This window comes from Gavialis gangeticus, unplaced genomic scaffold, assembly GCF_001723915.1.
Source record: "Gavialis gangeticus isolate Ggan-Ray unplaced genomic scaffold, GavGan_comp1, whole genome shotgun sequence".
NCBI classification, from domain to species: Eukaryota; Metazoa; Chordata; order Crocodylia; family Gavialidae; genus Gavialis; species Gavialis gangeticus.
The window spans coordinates 156,390,904-156,400,735 of record NW_017729032.1 but is presented as its reverse complement, the minus strand read 5'-3'; the positions used below and the strand labels follow the sequence as shown (position 1 = coordinate 156,400,735).

Below are 9,832 nucleotides of genomic sequence, written 5' to 3'. Positions count from 1 at the left end.
GTGCAGCGTGCGGCCGGCAGGAGAAGCTCCCCACTGGGCTCCAGGATCCCCAAGGAGAGGCCCCAGCCAGCAGGAAAGGCTTCCCCACTCCAGGAAGGATCTGACCAGTGACCTGAGGGGTTCCCAGCCCTGCTTCCAGCTCCTCCAATCAGAGGCCAGGTACCTCGACATGAGGCCGGGGCTCCGGGAAGGTCAAGACCCCTAGCAGGCTGGAGCAGTGCCACCAGTGGTGGCTGTGTGGTAGTGTTCCTGCCTACTATATGGGAGATCTGGGTTCATAGTCCCAGCTGAGGTGACTTGGGGTGAGTGAGATACCAAGAAGCAAATCTTCTTGCAGTGGGAAGAGGCCACTGTGTTTTCCCCTCTTTCTCCCCCTCCAGGTACCAAGGCCCTATATTTCCTTGTCATTTGACATTTTGCATGTTGTGCCCTTTGTATATTTCACCAACCCATATTGTTTGTTCTGCTGTTTGAGTTTTATATTTTGTTAACCCTGTTTTGTCAGTGATTTGTAAGTGTCTAACCTTTGTTGAATCCTGCGCTCTTGGGGCATTGTAGTGTCCACTATACCCTCTGATTTATGCCTGTTATGTTCCCAGTATTAAAAGGTATATGGTTAAATCCCCATTGGTGGTCTGGCTCTGCTCTAGAGGAGAGGAGAGTCCCTACACCTCCCACAGCACTTGTGCACCTGCTTTGATCCTTTCAACTGGAGAGGGGGTACCTCTTGGTGTACCTCCTGGGTTACAATAGCTTCAAATATTTTTGCCTTGTCTTTTGAAGTTTTCTTTTTTCCGCAAGGGTAGCCACTTGGTACAACCCTCTACTACCATCCACGAATCACAATAGATATAAATGGGTTTTGTATAGCCTGACCCTAGTAACAGTTCATAGTTGGCCACGTTGACTACAGTGGCCAACTCAGCATACTGCGCACTTTGGCCGTTTCCCTCTATTGTAAACTGCGTACCATCTCGAATTCATATGGCAGCACTCCTCCAGGTGCAACATTTGGCTGAGCCATCAGTGAACCAGACTTCTACATCTTTTGATGTTTCCATGTCAGGTGAGAAAGGAGGTGCTTCCTTGATGGGAGATGGCTCATCAGATCTGGTTGCATCTGGGTATATGTTGACCGTGTTTTCTGTGACCTTTTCCACTAGTGCTGGATGTCTCTTTGGGGTTACTTGCTGTGCCTGACTTAAAATATAATAGATTCATTTCTGCACTGTTGTTTCTTGGGCCCTCCCTCCAGGCGGGAGGTGTCGGTCAGACAATGCCATTCCCAGGATGGCTACCGAAGTAGTTATGACAGTGGGTAACTCCCCTCTCAGGGCCTCTCTGGCTTCTAAAGCTGCGGCTGCTGCACACAGCATTTGTTCTAGCAGGGTGTATTGGGCTTCGGCTCCCTTCCAGCCTCAGCTCCAAAACTCAAGGGGCTTTCCCTCTGCCTTAGGTGTATCTCTTTGCCATAAGCTCCACTGGGGCCCCCCATTGGACACATTTACATGGAGCCAGAGCTCCCCTTCTGGGTGTCGTGCTGCTAGGGAGGCGTGAATGGTTACCGCCTCCTTGAGGGCCCGCATGGCATGTTGGTGCTTGGAGCCCCATTCCCACTGTGCCTTTTTCTTGCACAAATTATACAAAGGCCAACACACTAAACTCAGGGACATGCAGGTGCCAGAAATTAAGTCCTCCCAGCTGGGCTTGCAGCTCTTTTACATTATTGGGGGCAGGGGTATCTAACAGGCTTTGCAGCTCCTTAGCCGGTATGGTGTGTCCACCTTGTTGCCACTGGATTCCCAGGAATTCACACTGAGGCCCAACTTCTTGGATCTTTTTGCTGAACAGCATGACTCCAAATACCTTCACTTTCTCCTTTTGGGACTCAAAAGCACAAATGGTTAATTCCCGGTTCTAGCCTCCCACCATGACATTGTCGACATACTGCCAGACATACACCTTTGGGTGGCTTAACTGGACTTCATGGACCACTGCAGCCAGCACTCCATGGGCCCAGGTGGGGCTATGCACCCAACCCTGGGGTAGGACTGTGTAGGTGTACTGCTGTCCTAGCTATGTGAAGGCAAACAAAGGCCAGTGATCTTTATGGATGGGAATAGCAAAGAACATGTCTCTAATGTCCACGGATCCCATCCACTGGGGTCCATAACACCTAATGTTTTCTATTAACGCAGACATGGATGGGACCGCAGCTGTCAAATGGTTGGTATCTGCATTCAGAGCTCTAACATCAATAGTCAGTCGCCAATCCCCACTTGGTTTATGTATGGGCCAGAAAACAGAGTAATATTTTGGTCCTGCCCGACCCACTGACCCAACTGGATTTCAGGGCAGAGGACCAATTGTGCTGCCTCAGTGTGACTTACAGATACTGCTGAGGCTCCTTCACTATACATTCAAACTTACCAATCTATTATTGGCTCCCCTCATTTAGCTTTATGTTGCTCTTGCAATTCTTTGATTTCTGTGCGAGTAAAAGACCATGTCTCTGTCTGGGGATTTCCCCCTTGTGGCCCTGCACGGGCCCCTTGTGGAAGATTAGTTTTTAGCACCAGAGACAACACAGCAATTGTATCCACTTTAAAAGTTCAATATATTTGTTTTGCCATACTGATTGAAATGAGTACTACACTAAACAGAATCATGGGAACGTACGGCTGGAAGAGACCTCAGGAGGTTATCAAGTCCAGCCCAGTCCACGTAGGTTCATCTCTGCATAAAACTCCTTTTTTGTGATGCTACTGAGCAGTAGCCTAATACTACTCCACACTAACATCACATCACGGTTTTTGTCAGACAATAGTAGTATCAGGCTACTGCGCAGTCAGCATCTCATGGAGATATGGCCAGTCTGTGCCAAACATAGATCTTATTAATTACAGTAAGTAGCTCATCATAAATATTCAGGACAACCTCTCTTGGCTATTTTATATTATCAAAGTGCTTTGAAAACATTAATGAGTTATTCTTAACATAAAGAAGAATATTTTTCTAAAATAAGTAATTTTTGCGTGCTCAAGTCTGGGACATCTGAAAGGGGCCTGAGAGTGCTGATCCACCATACACTGGAAAGCAGACCTCAGTAAGGTGTTGCAAATTTAGCAATTGAAAGGACTACTCATTTTAAAAGATAGGCTATAATGCATTCTGTAGAGATACTGCCTTTATTTTACAGAGTCCCGTACAGAAGAAACAACTTTCATTTATAGCCAAATTATATGAGACTGGTCTAGTGAGCCATGGAAAGTGTTAGCAGTAGAAGCAAACCCAAAAAAATAGAGCAAATGATCTAAAAAAAACATTAGCCGTGCAATGATAAAAACATTGCTTAGTGCCTATGGGGCTGAGAAATGCCTCTTACAAGTTATTTAGCCAAGAGAATGTAATGAGGGAATATTGAGAAAGCATTCACGATGGATAAAGCTATCACTGTGCTATTTAGGATCATCTTGTCCTTCTAAGATGCACAGTGGCATTTCATAACTTCTCTCTGCGTGCTTCAGCAAGCCTGTCTTTAAAATGCTTCATTCTTTCCCTGCTAAGTGCAACTGCAGGAACTCTAATACAGTATTTGGGTTGTTGGCAAAAAGGGGGGAGAGAGAAGCTCATACAAGAGTGACATGGGCTCAAATGTTTTTGTTTGCTTCAAGCAATGCACTGTGAGAACAGCATAATCTTATTACTCTAATCCAAGAGTTATTTGCCTGAAAAGAAATTCAACCGTGGCTGCACTGCTTTCTGTTTCCCTGCCTGTGGTTCTCTTTTATTCCTGGCAAATCCCTCACTCACTCTGAATTAATATTTATTTAGATCTCACAAATGTCTAATAATGCAGGGGCTATGGGTATGTGACTGCAGCAGCAATGGTACTTGCATCCAGATCTTAGTAAAAGAGGAATAATACTATGGAAGAGAGCCCTTGCTTCACTGAATGGGTCTCTACACTTTTTGGGTTTTCTTCATAACTTGAATGAATTGGACAAAAAATGTCTTGATGAGTGTTAAAGTCAGTGACTTGTCTGTTTCTAAGACTGTTGTTAATGTTGTTGGGTATTTTTCTTTTTAAGATTATTCATATGAGGGAAAAAATGTAGATGAAAGCCAGTCAAGGAGGAAACTGGGAAAGATTCTAAGAGGGAGCTGCTGCAGTGAAGCAGTAATAGGGTAAGGGTGTGTGTAGTTAAAGGAGAGTCTTTATTTTAATAAGTTTCTTTGTTCACTTTTAGAAAAAAAAGACTTTCTGTGATTTTTTTTTAATTCCCATTATGAACAGTATTCTAAAGAAACAGGATCAAAGAGTCCTTCCATTTCTTCGTAAGTTCTAAAGTGTACTTAGATACCATTGTGATTTGGTATAATAAGAATTTAAATGGAAAAGGGGGGAAATGAATTTGAAGCACTTGAACTCCAATGATTCCCTTTGTTCTGCATTACCAAGATATTATTTCTAGGCACAAAAAAAATGTAGACTCTTGTATTAAAAAGATTAAATTCTGGAATAATCTGGCATCTTGTTATTGCCCACTTAAAGATCATTTATCTTGTACAAGCTTCAAAATGAACCTCTTTTACCAATTCATGTGGCATTTACCATTTCTTAAGAATAATTAAAGGAAATATATTCAATTATGTGTCCTCATGTTATCAATTTGTATAAAGTGTTTGAGAAAAATGCTGTATTTATTCTTTGGTGCCTGTTTTAATTGACATTTTTGATTATAGCTCCTCCTCTACCCCCTCCCCTCCACCAATACTAGAATTTCTCTTGTCAGTGTACTAAAACATTAATATTGCTTCCAATTTTACTCGGGTTGACATCTTTATTACCTCTGTTAGGTTGAAAGCTGATCAGAGAAATTCTAATGAAATAGTTTTTTGTCACAATTTTGTTTATGAAATCAAAAAACATTTTGTGGGAAGTCTGATTTTTCAATAACTTCTGCCAGCTTGACTGTCCAGGTCCAAGGAAACCTGCTGTGCCCTTAGCCTCTGAGAAAGGAGCTGGCAGCCTCACAACTCCCAGTTCTCTAGCAGCCTATACAATAGGCAACTGCAAATCCTGTCTTTCAAGTTCTCCATTCTCGGTGGGCTGCTAAGCTGCCTGTCATGGAGCAGGAGTTCTGGGCAGTCCTGGAAGCTGTGGACTGTGGACAGTTCTGTAAATTTAGTGATGGCTGTAAGTGAAAATGATAAATCTTGTATCAGTTTCAGTCTGAGGCTGCCAGTAGTTCACAGTCCTCTGTTCCACTTCAAACTACAAGGTGGGCAGATAGCATTCTTTGAAACATTTCATATTGGAAATAACAAATTCCATAGTATTCAGAATGAAAGCTTGTGGGGTTTGTTTGATGGGGGGAAAAATGAGTTTTTAGCTATTTGTCCCAACTGACACAGGAAAAAATAATGAAATCTCAAAATTTTTCCCAACAGAGGAAAACCAGTTTTTTCCCTCCTTTAGTTAGGATGAAGTTCATCTTCTCTGTTCTTACTCCTGAATTTATAGTTTTTGGTTGATTTCTGGTAGCTTTCCACATGTGTACACTTGCATACGTATGCACGCGTGTGCACGCGCACCCCCCCATATATGGTTTAATGTCTTTGAATACTGGGCACATCTACATGTGCACTTTAATGTGCATTAGCCTATTTTAATGTGCATTAAAGCATCAGTTTTGAAAGCGCCTGGCACTGTGTTTCACATTTGTATAAACAGTGAAGTATGCGTCAGTGCTGAGAAAATGGTGGTGGCATGTTTTTGAACTAAAACACATTGAAGGTGTTTTAGTTCAAAAGCGGACTGCTGCTTTTTTCCCAGTGCCGATGTGCATTTCGCTATTTATACAAATGTGTGCGACACAGTGCCGGGCGCATCAGTTCACATGTGCATCTCTAGCACATCACTGCACAAAAAGATATGTGTATAAATGCCTTGTGCTATGTAGTTAATGTGTATTAAGACAGGCTATTGTGAATGTTCTTAATACCTCACAAAGGGCACGTCTACATGTGCATTATTGCGCTTTAGTTAATATGCACTAAATCTAGTACCTCCATTGTGAGGTACTAGAGTCTCCTATATACATGCAGAGAGCCAGCTCAGACACTCTGGAAATAAATATGCTCCAGCAGACTCTGGCATTATGTGTATTAGTGTCCCCATGCCAAAAAATTATGACAGATGCTTTGAACTAAAGCTCGTTCAATGAGATTTAGTTGAAAGCGCCCTGCCACCATTTTTCACCATAGGGTTTGCTAATACATGTGCATTGCTAATTCATTAAGCACATTTAATGAAAAGTCCTTGCTAATTAAAGTGCCCCACCCCCACGCTTCTCAGAGCATGTGTAAAAATACCCTAAGAAAATGCTCATTAGCCAGTCTTAATGCATGTTAACTAAACAGCATGGGTTTTAAGTGACACAATGCACATTAGCCTATTTGAATTTGCATTAAATAGCAGATTTTTACTGATGGTTTATTGTGCGTTAAAATAAGCTAATGTGCATTAAAGCCCATGTGTAGATGCGCCTGGTGGTATTCAATTTAATGCACATTAACTAAAGCATGTTAATGCACATGTAGAAGTGCCCACTGTTGCATTTTTTTGGATGTATATATTTTGGGAGCCCTGACTGTAACTATAACCCTCCTCCCTCCCAAAAAACCCACCCTTGTCCATACAATTCAAGCATTTCCATGTTGGATGCACATTTGGTTGCATTTATTGTTAAATTATTAGGTGCCAGATAAAAGCTATTTTAAAAGCTTGATTGTGTTCTGCCAAAGTCTGGTCCAAAAACTAGAATGCTGTTGCTGAGGATGACACCATTGCACATGAGTAGAATTACTTTTCTGATTATGTTTTTAAAAATTTCAGCAGCTGAGCATATCCCATCAATTAATCTTTTGCATCATTGCAGAGTTACATCCTTGAGTAAAAAATGCTAGCTAATAGCAGTGTTCTGATGAAAATTATAGCTAAGGAAAACATGCATTAAAAAGTGGATTGTGAAAAGGGTCTTTTTAGTGAATTCTAAAAAGTGTTTGAAAGAAGATAATCTCTATCTTCTTCTCTACCACTGAATAAAGAAACTGAATTTTCAAGGCGATTGTTAGCTTTACTTAGGATTTACAGTTTAGGAATTAAAAGTTACAAAATTGGGCATTTACTGATGCACTACAGCTTTAAATGACACATTTGCAGTACTGTTGCTAGTTTGTTATAACAGACGGGGGAAAGGAGTTCATATTGTCTGTTAATAGATGTAATTACTCAAATCTACAGTGTCTTTCAAATCCAACACCAACTTCCAGTATAATAATTGTTCCAATTGCTGAATAAAAACTTGTTAATTTCTGTGGATGCTAAAACAGCAGGCCGTTAATCATATTGCTACTGGCAAAGAATCATCTGAATGTGTTATGTATTCGATGAAATGCCATTACATGATGGTTTATATCTCTGCTATGCAACTGAAAATTAGAATTATAGAGTACAAGAGGAATAAGAGGAATTATAGCAGCTCATGGGTTTTCTTTCAACCTGAAACTGAACCTTCTACAACAAAAAGTTCCCTGCTCATTTCATTGGGTCCCTGGATGCTTACCTAATTGTAAATGCAGTATACAGGGGTGCAGGAAACATTGGGTGTATCTACATGATCTAGATTAGACTAATCTGATGCACAGTAAAGTGTCACCATCTACATAGATTCATAGATGTTAGGGTCAGAAAGGACTTCAGTAGATCATTGAGTCCAACCTCCTGCCCTGGGCAGGAAAGAGTGCTGGGGTTTAGCCTTTTCTTAAAGACCCCCAAGGCAGGGGACAGCACCACCTCCCTTGGAAGCCCATTCCAGATTTTGGCAACCTTTACCATAAAGAAGTTCTTTATGATGTCTAACCTAAATCTGATCTCCATCAGTTTGTGGCCGTTGCTTTTAGTGACTCCAAGGGGTGCCCTGGTAAACACAGCATCCCCTATTCCTTGCTGCCCCTCCTTGATGAATTTATAGGCAGCCACAAGATCCCTTCTCAACCTTCTCTTGTGGAGGCTGAAGAGATCCAGGGTCATCAGTCTCTCCTTATAGGGCTTTGCCTGCAGGCCCCCAGCCATAGGAGTGGCCCCCCTCTGAACCCTCTCGAGGTTGTGCACATTCCTCTTGAAGTGTGGCATCCAAAACTCGATGCATCAGCTTGAGATGCAGTATTCCAATTGTGTCCTGACCAATGCTGCATAAAGGGGAAGTGTCACTTCCTTAGACTTGTTTGTCATGCACCTGCTAATGCATGATAAAGTGTGGTTGGCTTTACTGATCACTTTATCACATTGACAACTCATGTTCATCTTGGAGTCAACAGTGACCCCAAGATCCCTTTCTGGTGCTGTACTGCTGAGAAGGTTCTCCGATGTACACAGCCATTACTGTGCAGTAGATTAGTCTAATGTACCATTACCTAGTACTTGTATATACAGGTACTAGAAACTGGTGCATTTAACTAATGTACCAAAGTGCACATGTAGATGCTGATCAGGAGCTAATTGCTCCCAGTCAACCTAGGCAACCGGGGACAGGGAGAGCTGTCCCAGTTTGGCAGGATGCTGCCTTCCAGCCACGTGGAGAATGGAATAGGTCCTGATCACCATGTGGCTGGGAGGCAGCTGCCTGGCAAGCAGGACAGCTCTCCCAGCCCCGTGGAGATCAGGGCAGGTTCCAATCTCGATGTGGCTGGGAGGCAGCTGCCTGGAAGCCAGGACAGCTCTCCTCTGCCCCACAGAGATTGGGACAAGCCCCCAGGGAGCCTGGAGCTCCCCCCTCGCTGCTGCAGGGGGGCAGAATAGGACAGGAGCAGGCCTGGACTGAACTGCTCCTGTTGGAAGCAAATTTGCTTCCAATGGGCACATATTCAGATGTGTGCAGGGCTGCATTTTAATTCACCTGAATTTTCTATGTATAAAATTTAGGCTCATTAATTGCACATGTAGATATGCCCATTCTGGGCTAGAACTAACCCTTCTGGATCTATCTGCATTGGAAAAAATGTGATGGAGTAAAGAGTGGGCAGACATAGAAGAATTCAGTGACCCTGCAAATTCAAGTGTATGCATTTTCATTGGCCTTCCTTTCTAGCTTGGGAAAGTTTGGGGGATAATAGGCCCTGGGATGATTAAAAGCCCAGGGCGGTCAGATGTCTCAGTGGCTGGAAATGAGGACTGCTTGAGGCCCTGGTTGCTTCCCTGACTCTCTGTTAGATGGTGACCTTTCATCCTTTACTTCTTTTTTATGCTGCTCAGGAGCCAGATATACGGACCTTATCCCTGGACCTAAGGCTGAATGTATGTGAAGCTGCCTTGTATTTATGTCTGTATTTACTTGTTTCTTGGGATTTTTTGCTGCTGTGTAGCTGTGGAGCCTAGTACCTCTGGTTTATTAGATTTTTCCAAGCCATGATAAATTTGAGCAACAGGATTTACTTTTTCTAACTTTCTTTATCCTAGAAAGTATGAAATCAGTGGTCAAAGTCTTATTGTTGATTTTGTCCAAAACAAAAGATAAAACTACAACATGAAATAAAAGCAAAATGAATAGTGTGCCAAATGAAGGTGAGAATACACCACTGTACTAATATAAATGTCTCATAATTCATAGTTAGATATAAATAATTGTTGAGATTTTTTAAGTTAACATCTATTGCTTTGAAAAATCTGGTAGAACAACTGAAAGTTATTACTAAATGAAAATAATGTAGCTATAAGTCAATTATGTAATAACTGGATTAAAACAGAACCAGATCATAACATAAATCA

General features: G+C 42.1%; 1 long non-coding RNA gene across 1 annotated transcript in view; it reads left to right on the top strand.

Moving 5' to 3' along the window:
* Positions 1 to 9,616, top strand: part of LOC109302392 — a 24,138-nt gene extending 14,522 nt beyond the window's left edge. Inside the window, exons 2-3 of the long non-coding RNA XR_002098737.1 lie at positions 4,092 to 4,188; positions 9,524 to 9,616. This is a non-coding gene — a long non-coding RNA (uncharacterized LOC109302392). The remainder of the gene's footprint in view (positions 1 to 4,091; positions 4,189 to 9,523) is intronic.
* The last annotated feature ends 216 nt before the right edge of the window (positions 9,617 to 9,832 follow it).